This window comes from Podarcis pityusensis, assembly GCF_964106645.2.
Source record: "Podarcis pityusensis genome assembly, chromosome: 13".
NCBI classification, from domain to species: Eukaryota; Metazoa; Chordata; class Lepidosauria; order Squamata; family Lacertidae; genus Podarcis; species Podarcis pityusensis.
The window spans coordinates 6,630,235-6,645,431 of record NC_138038.1 but is presented as its reverse complement, the minus strand read 5'-3'; the positions used below and the strand labels follow the sequence as shown (position 1 = coordinate 6,645,431).

The 15,197-nt window shown below is 43.6% G+C and overlaps 1 long non-coding RNA gene across 1 annotated transcript in view; it reads right to left on the bottom strand.

The window, feature by feature from the left end:
- Positions 1–3,649: 3,649 nt before the first annotated feature.
- The window catches only part of LOC308460668, a 33,661-nt gene continuing 22,113 nt past the window's right edge, over positions 3,650–15,197 (bottom strand). Inside the window, exon 3 of the long non-coding RNA XR_013978705.1 lies at positions 3,650–5,149. This is a non-coding gene — a long non-coding RNA (uncharacterized lncRNA). The remainder of the gene's footprint in view (positions 5,150–15,197) is intronic.

Here is a 15,197-nt window from a genome sequence, read left to right as displayed (position 1 = left end):
TTTTCGTTTCTACGTTAAAAACTCTTGATATTTGTATTGATTCTGTATAACGCCTTTTTTTGTTTTGTTTTTCAAGCTTTATAAAACAAATGGCTTTTTAAAAAATGAAATGGAAATCTCCACCCTCTCCTGCCACAGTTAAACCTCCTTGTTTAATACACAACACGCTTCATAGGCACTGAGTCCCTGGGGCCCTGGGTGCCCTGGCTCCCACAACATTTTAAGGGAGGGGGCACCCACAAAGTGCGGCACAGCCACGCATGCACGCTGGGGGGGGATGCATGCACTCCTGCCACTGGCATGCGCATGCTACATCACCACACCCTGCTATGTGTGAAAGTGACATCAACATGATGGGGGTGCGATGACATAATGTGGATGCGCCCCGGTGATGGCACATGGCTCTGGGCACCTGTAGTTGCAGGGGCAAGCCCATGCTGCTGACTCATTTTGCAAATTGCATGCCTCTACATAAGTTTCCGAATACAACACATTTCAAATATATAACATTTTATGCACATTAAACTTATAATTTTAGCACCCCACTTCCCAAACAGAAGTATCTGTTTTGACTGGATTTGGCAGCCCAGATAACTGGCTGTCAATTGCTGAGATGTAATAATAATAATAATAATAATAATAATATTTATACCCTGCCCTCCCCAGCTAAGACCGGGCTCAGGGCAGCTAACACCAAATATAAAAACAATTGATTGAAATGCAGCTTAAAACAAGATTAAAATACATCATTAAAACATTAAAATGCAGCCTCATTTCAGTGGAAACTCAATCAAAAACTTTTGGGGGGGATAAAAACATCAAGTCTTCACCAAGGCCAACTATCCAGATTGGTCCTACGTGGGCCAGAAAAAAGCCAGGGAACTCCCCAAATAGGAGTTCCAGCACAGAAGGAGAAAGGAAAAAAGAAAGAGGGGGAGGGAATCAAATTGATTCCAAGCCAAAGGCCAAGTGGAACAACTCTGTCTTACAGGCTCTGCAGAAAGAAATCAGATCCTGCAGGGCCCTGGTCTCATGAGACAGAGCTTTCCACCAGACCGGAGCCAGTGTTGAAAAGGCCCTGGCTCTGGTTGAGGCTAATCTAACTTTCTTAGGGCCCGGGACCTCTAGGGTGTTGCTATTTATGGACCTTAAGGTCCGCCGTGGGGCATACCAAGAGAGGCGGTCCCGTAGGTACGAGGGTCCTTTGCCGTGAAGGGCTTTAAAGGTCAAAACCAGCACCTTAAATCTGACCCTGTACTCCACCGGGAGCCAGTGCAGCTGGAAAAGCACTGGGTGAATATGCTTCCATGGCAGAGACCCCGTGAGGAGCCTCGCTGCAGCATTCTGTACCCGCTGGAGTTTCTGGGACAGCTTCAAGGGCAGCTCCGCGTAGAGCGAATTACAGTAGTCAAGCCTGGAGGTGACCATCACATGGATCACTGTGGCCAGGTCGGGGTGGGAAAGGTAAGGGACCAACTGCTTGATATGGTGAAGGTGGAAAAACGTCGCCTTGGCTGTTGCTGTAACTTGCGCCTCCATGGAAAGGGAGGCGCCAAGGATTACACCCAAACTCTTAACGGAAGGCAATGGCACTAATTGGGCCCCGCAAGAGAAGGGAGTTGGTTATAAGCCTTATCCACATGGCCTGAGCATGCTTGCTGAGCTTACCACTTGGATGCATATGAATTGGGTTTGTTTTGTTTTTTTCTGTTTGCTCCCAGGCCTAATTCACTGTACAAGGATGCACTGGAAACTTCAGCTCTCATGCACCTCAGAAGCAAACACGCAAACAAAAGTCTGAAATCTACCTGCTGCTCTGAGCAGCACAACGGAGTGAAATTTGCATTGTTTGGAGAAGTAATTGAATTGAAGTAATTGGAAAAAAATCTAAAATTACAAATTGGAAATAGAACTCATAGGTGTTTTAATATCATGGGGAAAATACCAATTACAATACAAATTATAAATGCAAAATCTTGGAAGAAATAGCATACATCAGCAATTTTTTTAAAATGGCAGTTTGGCATAGGATTTTTGGTGATAGATAGATAGATAGATAGATAGATAGATAGATGATAGATAGATAGATAGATAGATATAAATAGATCTATATAGATATATAAACCTAGCATCACTGGGTTATAAATAAGATTAGAAGTGTTAGTTTTAGAGCAAAAAGAAAAGTTTCTCCCTCCTTGTTTCTAGTTGTTTCTAGTTCAGAAATTGCTGTAGGATATTTGGTAGTCTGTTCTGGTGTTCAGTAAAATAGATGACTCATCTTGGAGGGGGCAAGCCATGCAGCTGGTTTTCCAACTGCAGCAATCATTTTTAATTATTCCTACATTTAAAGCTAAATATGACAGCTGTATTTCCATGCAGTAAGACTCAGTTGCCAGATTACAGTAGTTTTGCAATCAGGAAATGGCTCATTTGAAGGTACTTCTTTCTTACAAAAAGCCGGTTGATTTAGTAACAATACAGGACCCACCTCTGCGGCACATGAATCAAATTAGCGATGAGCAGATTTCCCCAGTTCCAATCTGCTATTGTTCCATGAATTGGCTATGCTCAACACTTTGCCCAGATTGCCTTCTGGGTTTAACTTTGGAGAGTTTCTAAAATTAACTCCAGAACTGGAGCATGTCGTTTCTTGCATCCTTGTGTTCCTTTTATTCATGAACATCTTTCCCTCTTCTAGATAACCATCATCATCAAACCTTTTATTGGCATCACATACAAACATACATAGCAAATCAATACAGAATTACCGCCTTCCCAGTGACACAAAACATTTGTCAAATGAAAGAGGCAAAGCAGTCTAACATTACATCTCTAAGTTTCCAGGGAGATCAGACGTCTGCAATGTGTTTTGACGACAAAAAACCAGATAAAGATATTTAGCCACTAACTTGATGAGCTCCTGATTATTTCCCAATACAGGGGTACCTCGGGTTAAGAACTTAATTCGTTCTGGAGGTCTGTTCTTAATCTGAAACTGTTCTTAACCTGAAGCACCACTTTAGCTAATGGGGCCTCCCGCTGCCACTGCACCGCTGCTGCACGATTTCTGTTCTCATCCTGAAGCAAAGTTCTTCACCCGAGGTACTATTTCTGGGTTAGCAGAGTCTGTAACCTGAAGCGTATGTAACCTGAAGCGTATGTAACCCAAGGTACCACTGTAATAGAAAATGTCTGACCTCTAACTCTGGTTTCCATTTGGGGATGCAGAGTTGATCTAGGAACTGCTAGCGGAGATCAACATATAGTTTGCATTTAAGAACCATATGTGTAAGAGTTTCCAACTGATGGTCTTCACATGGGCAAATTCTTTCTCCTTCCACCATTCCCAAGAAACTTCCCCATAGGAGGTTTGAAGGATTTGAATTAAACCTGGCTGGCGAAAATGCCCTTCTTTCTTGAGGATTAAGCAAAAATTCAAGATAATTGTGGTTAATTTCAGGTGCCCAAGAAAGTTGAAAGTTAAGAGGGGAACATGTTTTCTCTGCTGCTGCTGTGAGTTCCTGGCGTTCAGTGTCCCACAACCTAGTTTTTATTATAGTCTTGGCAGATCGTGGGGACAACTATCACAAAAATTCCAATGACAGTTCTAGATAACCAGTGTGTATGCAGCCACTTGTGTGTGTGGAAGAATAAATTTTGGTATGATTGTGCCCAATATGGCTTCAAGACTTCTTTTCATACTGTGTTTCATCAATACTTGTTTGTGTTGGTAACCCTCATGAACAAAATTAGGAATGAGTGCAAGTGCTGCTTCCACGTCACATCTGGCTTGGAGATTTTCTTTTCCAGTCCACTGTATCCTGGCTGATCTGTTGTGAATTTCCTTTCTTCTTCTCTGTTAATTTGTTTCTTTGTGTTAGGAAGACCGGTTGATAAGAACCTAGAATGGTTGGGAGTTACTGCCACCACTGGTTGGTTTTTCCATACAAATAACTGGGCACCGCTGAATAATCCAAAGTGACAAGGAACAGCTAAGGCAATTGGGAAAGGGTCGTTTGAGGACTCTTCATTGGCTCAGAACTGCACCTACAGGAATGGATGTATCATGCCTGACATTCCTCCCTTTTTTTGTAGCTTAATGATATTTTCTCGTGGGCATTCATGAGCTACTATCAGTAAGCTTAAGGGGAACAGATCTATTGACGTTGAAATGTAGCTGAAGGTTTTTAAGATCATGGCTACCCTTAGGCTTCTTGATCAATGGCACCTTGATTTAGTTTTGTGTACAGCAGTAAGTGGTTGATGTATTCCGGTTCCACTGATTTGATTTAGCAGCAAAACAGCTACCAACCCGGATTGTCAAGGTTTATCGTCAGCATTCAAATAAATTAATGCAAATTTGTTTTGATAGCAACAGCTACCTCCATGACAGCGTCTCTGACGGCATGTTAATTTGCTGCCATAGGTGTAAACTGAATTATTTCAGAGCTTTGCAAGGGATTTTACATAATCTTTTCTGAAACAACATGCTTGCTATCTGATGCTGGCTAGGTTGCAGTTATTAAGAGGCATCAGTGAACTCCTGCTAAAAGAAAGGCAGTTGTTTAAAATCCAGGATTCAGAAACTGCATTGGTCAAAGGTTTTCTGACCCCCTCCAGCTCCTTTTCTCTCTTTTTTTCATGGGGTGGGGCTAGGATTGGGACAACGACATATGAAATCCAAAATGTACAGGTTACTTCTTGCAGTGGCCCAGAAGATCTGGATGAGCAGATGTTGGAGCAGATGGTGGAGATGTTGGATAAATTTAAAAGGGTTTCCTAGACTGGAGGTACTCCTCCTAGTAAATCGAAAGAAAAGGATGGAGGCTCCATGTGGAAAGATAGGCCTTTGTTGAAATACAAATCTGCATAGGGACATAATAAAGTAGTTGCATAAAGTAATTAAAAAAACACGATGACAACAAGGTGAAGCTGAATCCAGATAAAACTGAGGTTCTGTTAGCTGGTGGCTCCCTAGTCTGGATGGATAGGAGGTTGCTTGCTCTTCATGGGTTACACTCCCTCTGAAGGAGCAGGAACGTAGCTTAGGGTACTCCTGGATCCTTTGCTGTTGCTTGAGGCTCAGGTGGCCTCAGTGGTGCAGACTGCCTTCCATCAGCTTCAGCTGGTGGCCCAGCTTTGCCACTCTCTGGAAAGGGATAGCAAAATTCCTGTTGTCTATGCTGTGGCAACCTCGAGGTTAAATTACTGCAATGCTTTATACATGGGGTTGCCTCTAAATACAGTTCTGTAAAGCCTTAAACAGTTCAGGACCACAATGCCTCAAGGTCCGCCTCTCCTCATATGAAACTGACCCAGTAAAGGTAAAGGACCCCTGGACACTTAAGTCCAGTCAAGGGTGACTATGGGGTTGCGGCGCTCATCTCACTTTCAGGCCAAGGGTGCTGGAGTTTGTCCACAGACATCTTTCCGGATCATGTGGCCAACAGGACTAAACCGCTTCTGGTGCAACAGAACACCATGATGGAAACCAGAGCACACGGAAACGCCACAGCAGTACTTATTTATCTACTTGCACAGCCGTGCTTTTGAACTGCCACCCGCGTCCCCCAGGACCCTGCAATTAGCATCTGAGGCCTCTCTCCAAACAAAGCACCTGCAACATACAGATCTTGGATTTCCTATATCCACACAGAACCCCCCTGGCATTGAAGTGGTTTCCTCCCCCATTTGGTCCGCTCCAGGATATCACTGTGTCTTATTATCCTTTATCTTCTTCAGAGGAGCAGGTGTCAATCATCTGACCAAAGTTAGGTGCTTAAATGGGTTTGTCTGGGAGCACATGTGGAAAAGGTTTTATTAAAACATGGCCAGGGGAAAGGCAAAAATGGAGCATCTTATTCTTTCTGTCTCATACCCTCTGTCCATCACAAGTACGATGAGCCTTGGCTTAAATTCATATACTTTTAACGGTGGTTGATTTGATCCCTGCTTTGTTTCAAGCTCTGAAAAACATGGTGGTTCACCGAACATGTATACTTGGGGTGGCACTATTCCTTTTATGGGAGATTACGTAAACTGGACACTGCCATTCGAAACCCCAACAGCAGAGCTGTCTGGTTCCCATTCCTCTTCTTCTTCTTGCTTATAAAAGGGGAGAGGTGTTGTGCAAACTGGAACTGTTTGGAGCTTAAAATGAGTGCTGAAGGAGAGCAATATAGGCAATGCTACGGGGCCAGATGTGTAGGAATTAGGACACGATCAATAATATTGCTTTCATTGCTTAGTGAGATGCCTTCCTCTGTTGTGCTTGAATAAATTATTAAGCCAGCTAAAATTAATGCAACTGAGAGGAATCATGAGGATCCTGTATGATGATTGCTGAAGAGTCCTATAATCTCTTAAAAACTAATTTCCTCAGTAATTGACATAGAATGTGGAATTAATTCTTCTGACCTGCAAAACCTCTGCGGAATTTATTTCCAGTACAACAGCATTTAGTGCAGAGTTTATGTTCTGCTTTCCAGTGGAAGATGAACACATACGCGATTTGGGAATACTGGTCCTAGACTGGGATGCCATACTTCACAGTCATTAGTATGTATGATACAGGAGTAACGCTCAGCTCATTGGAAGCAGGTGGTCCTGATTAATTCTACTCCAAAAAAAAGCCCCCATCACATCCATACACAGGCAAAGACAGCTTTTCTGCACAAGGGCACTACCACAACCTGGAAGTTGCTGGAAAAGGAGGTGGGATGTAATGGGGTGAAGGAGGAACACAACCCTTGTGCAAAACAGTTGTTGTCAGTACTAAATGAAGGACGAACTTGAGGTCCGATATTGTAGGACTTGTAGATATATTAAAGGCCTGTTTTCATACTTTTGCTGTCAAGGAGGAGTTTTTATCCAACCAAGTAATTCAGTTGTATATCTTGATGGTGAGGGTGATGTTATTACCATGGCACCATCGTAATTCTCAACAATTAATTCTCTATCTGTTGGTTGCCACTCTCTAGTCATCTTTCAAGCAAGGATCTATGGTCTTACGAGTCGTGTTCATTGCCATTTCTGGGGAAAAACTGACTCATAGAATACATTCATAAAATCCATTCTGCCAGGGGTGATGCAGACCCCTCTGACTTTGTTTCTGCTTTGGGACAATTTCTGATTTATGTGACCAAACAATCTTGCGGTTGGCACATTCCTACGAAAGAGGAGTTTATTTGGCAAAATCACTTCCCCATTTAAACTTAGAATTATGTGATGGTTGTATATGTGAAATAAGCCTGAGTCAATTATTTTATTGAAATTTTACTGAATGTTCATTTGACATTAACTTTCCAAATTTAGTAGATACTTGAAAAGGTCTGTATTTGTTAGCCAGTTTATTAACAATAGTTCAGAACTGCAGATATTGGAAAGCTGTGTTCAGTGCTGTTGTATCTCTACTTTTATCACTTAATAGGTCTTAAAGGTGCCATCCATAAATAGTTTTTCAGTTCAGTAAAGCCACACATTTTCCATAAATTTCCTGAAAGTTTTCTCCATCTCTTTATTATAACATGGAGCTGTGAGTGGTAATAGTCCTGGGCCAATTTTTTTTCTTTATATTTATGTCGGATATCAAATATAGCAGAAGGACAAGAGTTTAGTCTCTCTATCAGATCTAGTATAATCCCATAAACTATTTTCTAAGTTTGTTGATAGAGTCTCCTGCTCAAGAATTATGGATCTGTCTGGATGAAACCAATTTCTTAGATAGGTTAGCATAGCACCATCATAATATTTATTAACTGAGGGAAATATGTCTGCCTTGGTTTAAACTATTGAATAAGGTTCTTAAAACTGCTCTCAGCCTTTTCTACTGCCAAAGAAACAAAGAAATATATATATTGCCAACGGTCTAGGAACCTTCAAAGGTAAATTTAAGAACATGATCTTAGTCAGCAGCACCCTTTTCAGGACTGATGTTTTTCTAAACCATGATGTCTGCAGCTGTGACCATTGCTTTAGTTTCCCTTTAAAGGTAAAGAGACCCCTGACCATTAGGTCCAGTCGTGACCGACTCTGGGGTTGCGGCGCTCATCTCGCTTTATTGGCCGAGGGAGCCGGCGTACAGCTTCCGGGTCATGTGGCCAGCATGACTAAGCCACTTCTGGCAAACCAGAGCAGCGCACGGAAACGCCATTTACCTTCCCGCCGACCTTCTGATCGGCAAGTCCTAGGCTCTGTGGTTTAACCCACAGCGCCACCCACGTCCCTAGTTTCTCTTTAGCTTTAGCTCTTTAGCTTCTGCTAATAATTTATCATGATCATATTTTGAAATTTTTGCTAGTGAGTCCAGTATTATCCATATACCCAAGTATTTAACTGGGGAGATTTTCCAAGATATATTTACAATTTTTCCAATGGATAATTTATCTCTGCTAAAGGCTAATGATTCTGATTTTATATGGTTAATCCTCTAACCTGATACTTTACTAAATTCTTCAGTTATCTCAACTACCACATCAAATGTGTTCTCTGGGTCTGAGATCCAACGGCTTCTGCAAGGGGTGCAACAGATAATGCAAGCCGTAATGAACTTAAAGGGCAAGCTGTCTTGTTCCTCTTTTCAGATAAAATACCTCTGAGCTGCTTCCATTCACTGAAACAATGACATTGGATTATAGTAATTTAATTTAATCCATGTTATAAATATACATTATTGATGCTCGTAGGCATAAATTTCAGATCTGTTGGATAACTGTATTCTACATCATGATTTAAAGGCATCTTGGTGTCATTGCTAATGTGATAATAATTTTTGAGCTCTCTTTTCCTTTAGTGTCAGAAATATTCTAGTACTGTCCTCAAAGCCATGCATTAAAGTTTTAAAATGTATTTGGTTTGAAAGGTACCCCACACAATGAAAACTAAAAGGATCTATACAGTGGTACCTTGGTTTAAGAACAGCTTAGTTTATGAACAACTTGGAATAAGAACGCTGCAAACCCAGAAGTAGGTGTTTTGGTTTGTGAACTTTGCCTTGGAAGCATAACATGTTCCGCTTCCTGTTGAGTGTGTTCTATTTGTAAATTGAGCCCCCCACTGCTAAAAAGAGGCTTCCTGTTGAATCTGTTGGCTGTTGAGTCCTGAGCACCCCGCATGACATTTGTGACATTTGGAGCTTTTGTTTTTGCTAGTTTTTGCATTTTTGTTTGTGTGGCTTTTTCATTTTATTTATTTTTTATATTGTGACTTGCTCTTCGTTTTATGGGACTGACTTGTGACTGCTGCTAGTTACTTCCTTTTTGTGACTGCCCCAGGTAAAGATTCGAGTCACTTTTAAAAATCTCAGTTCTAAAGTTCTGGTATTCTTTCAAAGTTCCATGTATATGTTGTTTTTTCCTTTATCATTAACTTTGTCCTCTGCATTGGATTTCCACCATTCAGTTCCTTTCCTTTTGTCAGGGAACTGCCATCGGAGCTAGAGGCAGAGGGAAGGCTCCAGAGGGATGCCGGAGAGGGTCCCAGTAGGGAGAGAGGCAGCCCGTCCGCTGGGGAAGGAAATCAGCATAACACCAGTGGAGAAGGGGGGCAAATGGGGGAATCGGAGAGGAGGCTCCAAGACTCCTCGCCGGAGACCAGTGGAGAGAGTACGGGTCCTCCGCTGCCCACACCCTCCCTGCACAGAAGGCTTCTGCGCAGGGAGTCTAGGCGGAGACTAGGCGTCAAAGAACTTTTGTGCTGGAAGAAGTTCAAGAAACGCCCACTGACGGATTCTTCCACCGACTGAGACAATCACGAAGCTAGAGGCTGTCCAGTCAGAAAGGGTTCAACCAGGTAACCTAGCCAGGAGTGGCGGCAACTTACGCACGAGCAACCCCTAAACCCACTACACCTTTCTTCTTTCTCTGCCCCCTTTTATAGGTATGATATATAATACAGTCCAATAATCAACTACTATGCTGTTTCAAACCTTTGCAGTTTGAGAAAGGGGGGGGGGACAAAGATTGCAGCAGCAGTACTTTCTTTAAAGTCTTAGGGTCTGCTCTTTCCTTGTGCCCCCTGAGTTTTACTCTCCAGAGTCTAGTAGGTGGGGTTTTAGTCTCACATTTCCCCCTTGATTTTAAATCTGATTAGTAGAAATTAAGGGGTAAAGCTAGCTGGAGACTTTACTGCTGCTCACTGTCTCGGAATTCGAGGCTTCTTGTGGAGGGAAGTTCGTTTCCTCGCGTCTGGGTCTCTCTGCCCTTTTGCCTGTTAAGACATAGAATGCCGAGGGTCCCTTTCCGATGCCACTGGATATTTCGCATAGCCTCCGCGTTGCCCCCCCCATCCCTCCAACAATCCCTCCTGCACGGAGCACCCACGGAGAGCGTCCGTCACGGGGAGCAGTAAAACCGGAAGTGTGCTGCACTCATTCTTGATAAGGTCTGAACAGACCGTGGTGATCAAGGGCATCTTACCCATAGAGACTAGTGGCATGGGGCGCTGGGGTACCAAGTTCTGGAGGGTGCCAGGGAAGAGGTGGAGGCTGGACGTGGTGCCTCCTGGCACCAGCTCGCTGCCCTCGCCCTCTTCCGCCATGGCGTGGCCACCACGGCACCACCTCTGTCTGCCATGGCCACCGCGGCACAAAGTGGCCAGCTGAGCTGGGAGGCATTGTGTTCAGCCTCCTCCAGCCCCGCTGGCAGTGCTGCCCTCCCTAAAAGAACCTCTGGGAAATGGGGGTGGGGCGCCAGAGGGAGCTTTGCACCATGGCGCCAGATATGCTTATGACGGCCCTGGTGGTGATACATGTTTCAGGTGCATCCAGGTTGTAATACTTGACAACAGAACATAATTGTAGAGTTGTAAATGACCACAAGGATCATCTAGTGCAGAAATCGAAGACCCAACAAGTGGCTTGAATTCAAGACGCTGAGATTAAGAGTCTCATGCTCTACTGAGTGAGCTATCTCTTCCTCTGTGTGGGGAAGCATCCATTGGTCCAGAAAGTTGCATAATGCCACCTATGGGAGCACATTGATCCAAACTAGCAGTAGTGGCACTGGTTGGTAGTTACTTTTAACTCCTAATTGAGTTGGGTCCAAGCTATCTATGATTTCACTCATACTAGCCTGTCTGCTCCCTGAGAACAGCTGGGAAAGGCCTTCTCTATGTTCTGTCTGTGGCCTTTGCTGTGGTTGCAGCCTAATTTATGGGGTATTTTGCCTTGGAAGGCTTTTTGGCACCCTTTCTTGATCCTTTTTTCACCTCACAGTGTACAGTGGTACCTGGGTTAAGAACTTAATTCATTCTGGAGGTCCGTTCTTAACCTGAAACCGTCCTTCACCTGAAGCACCACTTTAGCTAATGGGGGCCTCCTGCTGCTACCATGCCGCCAGAGCACGATTTCTGTTCTGCTCCTGAAGCAAAGTTCTTAACCCGAGGTACTATTTCTGGGTTAGCAGAGTCTGTAACCTGAAGCGTATGTAACCTGAAGTGTCTGTAACCTGAGGTACCACTGTATATATCAGGCATCTGTGGACTCTCCTTCCAGCAGAAGTTGGATACCATCTGTCACGGATGCTTTAGTTGAGATTCCTGCATTGCAGGGGGTTGGACTAGATGACCCTTAAGGGCCCTTCCAACTCTACATTTCTAAGATTCTACGATCTGACCTGTTGAGCTGAGGAGTTTTACGTGGAGAAGCCTTATTTTTGTTGCTTCTATCTGGGCTTATTGTTCTTAGATTACTAGTTGATTTTGTGATTTATTTATGTTTAGCCCTGCTGCGTGATGCAAGCGTTAATTCATCAACGTTAATTCATTAACAAAGAACTTGAAGTCAATTTCTAAGTCTTATCCTTGCAATAACAATTTCTAGTTTTAAGGTCCAAGCAGATATAGTCAAACAGATTTCCTAGACCCCCATTTTCTTTGCAGCAACTATTAAACTGGAAACCAAAATGTGTTTAACTTCAGGTGATCTCAGTCTCCTCCTAAACTCTCTCTAACCTGGATACTATGAAAAATCAATGCCACAACTCCCTGAATTGATAAAACGTGGTTGAATTTACAAAACATAATAAACATACACAAATAAATAATGTTGGAGTATATAGTGGATTAGATTCTTTATATTTTTTAATTAAATGGTATGCCTTTTTAATCTGTAACTTATCCTTATCACAGACCTCATGATGAAGAAGGCAAACATTGATAAACCTTAGTTTTGAAAATGTGTGTTTGTGTTTGTTTGTTTGTGTGTGTGTGTAGAGTGTATGTCTTGCCCAACGTATCTAGATGAAGGTCATCTAGTCTTTGTTATGCACTCTGTTAGAGTTTTTCTTGCGTGCTCTTTTGATCCTGTTTTTGTTACTTATTTCTTACATTTCTCGCATGAGTGCCAAACACTCTTTCCTTTTGCAATGCATTGTTTTATGAGCGAGGACACCACCTTGTATGGATCATTATGTAAAAGGTGTAAGATCCAGTGATTTGCATTCATTAATTCATCAGCAGCAATTTCTCAACCCCCGCTGGAGACTCAAGGCCTGCTAATGGAGCACTTCTTTTCACCTTTGGCTCACATTGTATCATCTGGATCATCAAATTAATCTCCCATTTACTGCAAAAACCTCATTTGGAATACACTCTCTTACTGCCTGGCCTGACAGAAAGCAGAAATATATATGGGTGACTGGGATTATTCAGGAGAGAATTGCAGCAAAAATGCAGAGGGGGTGGTGACTTGCTTCCCATCCTTTCCTTAATGAGGCAACATTCATGTGCAACATGTATTGATAAAAGGCCCCTTTATTAATGGAATGCCTCAAATTTTTTGCGCTGCATGAAACTTTTGAGTTGGATTTCTGGGCTCCTAATCACATGAAATATTCAGGGAATGTTGGGAACAGGAAGAAATAATTCACGTAATGCTTATAACTTTTCGCTGGGGAGGGTTTATTCACATTTCTACCCATGGAAATTAGTCAGGGAGCCAGTTGCTTGGCAAGATATTCTGCAGATGTCATTGCCCCCCTTCTCAAGAGGTTCCATTCAGAGAGGCTGGGCAGGATGTCCTCCTGTTTTTAGACTACATACGATTATAACTCAGAAGCACATTCATCTTTTGTGAGGCATAAAAAATGACCCTAATATATGCTCCTTGGGGCAAGTTAGAACTGATTGCATGGTTGCACACCACTCCAATCTCTGAGTGGTGTGAGATTTCAGGGGTTCCTGACGCTTACCCAGCATTCATGTTTCCTCTTGAAATGAGGCACAATGGAGCCTGCTGGTGTCTTTATGATATATGGTTTGCTTACACATGTATACAACCTGAGATTAAAAAGTTGAAAAAGGTAAAGGACCCCTGGACAGTTAAGTCCAGTCAAAGGCGACTATGGGGTGCAGTGCTCATCTCGCTTCAGCTGGTGTTTGTCCGCAGACAGCTTTCCGGGTCATGTGGCCAGCATGATTAAACTGCTTCTGGCGCAATAGGACACTTTGATGGAAGCCAGGGTGCACAGAAACGCTGCTTACCTTCCCGCCACAGTGGTACCTATTTATCTACTTGCACTGGCATGCTTTCGAACTGCTAGGTTTGCAGGAGCTGGGACTGAGCAACGGGAGCTCACCCCATCGCAGGGATTCGAACCACTGACCTTTTGATCAACAAGCCCAGGAGGCTCAGTGGTTTAGACCACAGCACCACCTGTGCTCCTAACCTGAGTCTACAATGGAGGGGTTCACAGCATCAATACCCCAAGAGGGCCTTTCTTCACCCATAGGTGTAGCCTTGGATTCAAACAGAAATCAAGCATTGCTGTGTCTCTCTCAGTTCCCAGATTGCTGCTTTTGCCTTCCAGGTCACACGACTTCACTCTCTGCTCTCAGTGATGGCTCTGTTGTTCTAACAAAGGAGGGGTCCCACCTCCCCACCCATATGCCATCTCCCACAGAACCCCTTTCCTTTGTTCCCCTTAATGGACCATCACCCAGGTGATCGCCCCATAAGGAAGAAAGCATGGCTTATATTTTAACACTTGCTAGATCCAGGGGTTACAAGGGTCTCGGCACACAGTCTACTTCCACACCCCAGTTTCTATAACAGGATCTATATCTCCAAATTTTAAGGTCTCAAAGTTTAAGGTCTCTTTGGAAATTTAACCCATGCCACAGTGCATCAAGTCTTAATTCTGGATGCTGATCAAGGGCACTTTGGGCTTCCACTAGCAGCCAGAATCAAGACTTCATCTGTTTTCATTGTCAAAATTGCTTGGGAAATTTTACATGCATTAGGAAGCTGAAAGTCCAAGATGCCTCATTTACTAGAAAAGTCTGAGAATGGGTCTTTATGTGGCTGGAATGTAGCCTACAATATAAAGGTACAAGTCATCAACTGATCTGCCTACTCTTTCCTCTGACCACGCCCTTGGCAAGCTGCTTCCAGAAGATTCCTCTTGAGGGAATGAAGCCTCCTCATCCCTAAGCTAAGGAAAATGTGAGATGAAATGATCCCCACAATAGTGTGCTTCCATATCACCTGGGAAGCCAGAAATTAGGCCCACCTTAAGACTCCCTGTTAGAATAAATTAAGGTAGCACATCAGTAACACAGTGTTTGTGTGTGTGTGTGGAGAGAGAGAGAGCGCTCGGCTGTAAAATACTTCAAAGCAGATTACAAAAGATAAAACAGTAAAATCAAGAAATATTTACAGCGCTACTTTAAAACATACAAAAGTTGAATTTCTGTATTTTTCGCTCTATAGGACACACTTTTCCCCCTCCAAAAATTAAGGGGAAATGTGTGTGCGTCCTATGGAGCGAATGCAGGCTCCTTGGCTTCAGTGATAGCAACGCGAAGCCTCCAAAGCACAGAGGAAGCGCTCCCTCTGCACTCCGGAGGCTACGCGTTGCTTTTGCTGAAGCCTGGAGAGCGAGAGGCTTCAGGGATAGCCGTCTGAAGCCTCCAGAACACAGTGGGAGGTCCCGCTGCACTCCGGAGGCTTCAGGTTCCCTTTGCTGAAGCTGGGAGAGCAAGACTCTTTTGGCTTCAGCAGAGAGGGAGAGCTGCGCAGCGCCCCTTCAGCCAAGCGGGAGGAGAAATGGAAGGGGCTCCATTTCTCCTGCCGCTTCGCTGAAGGGGCACTGAGCAGAGACAGGGAGAATTTTTTCTTGTTCTCCCCCTCTAAAACCAGGTGCGTCCTATGGTCGGGGACGTCCTATAGAGCGAAAAATACAGTACTAAAACAGATTAAA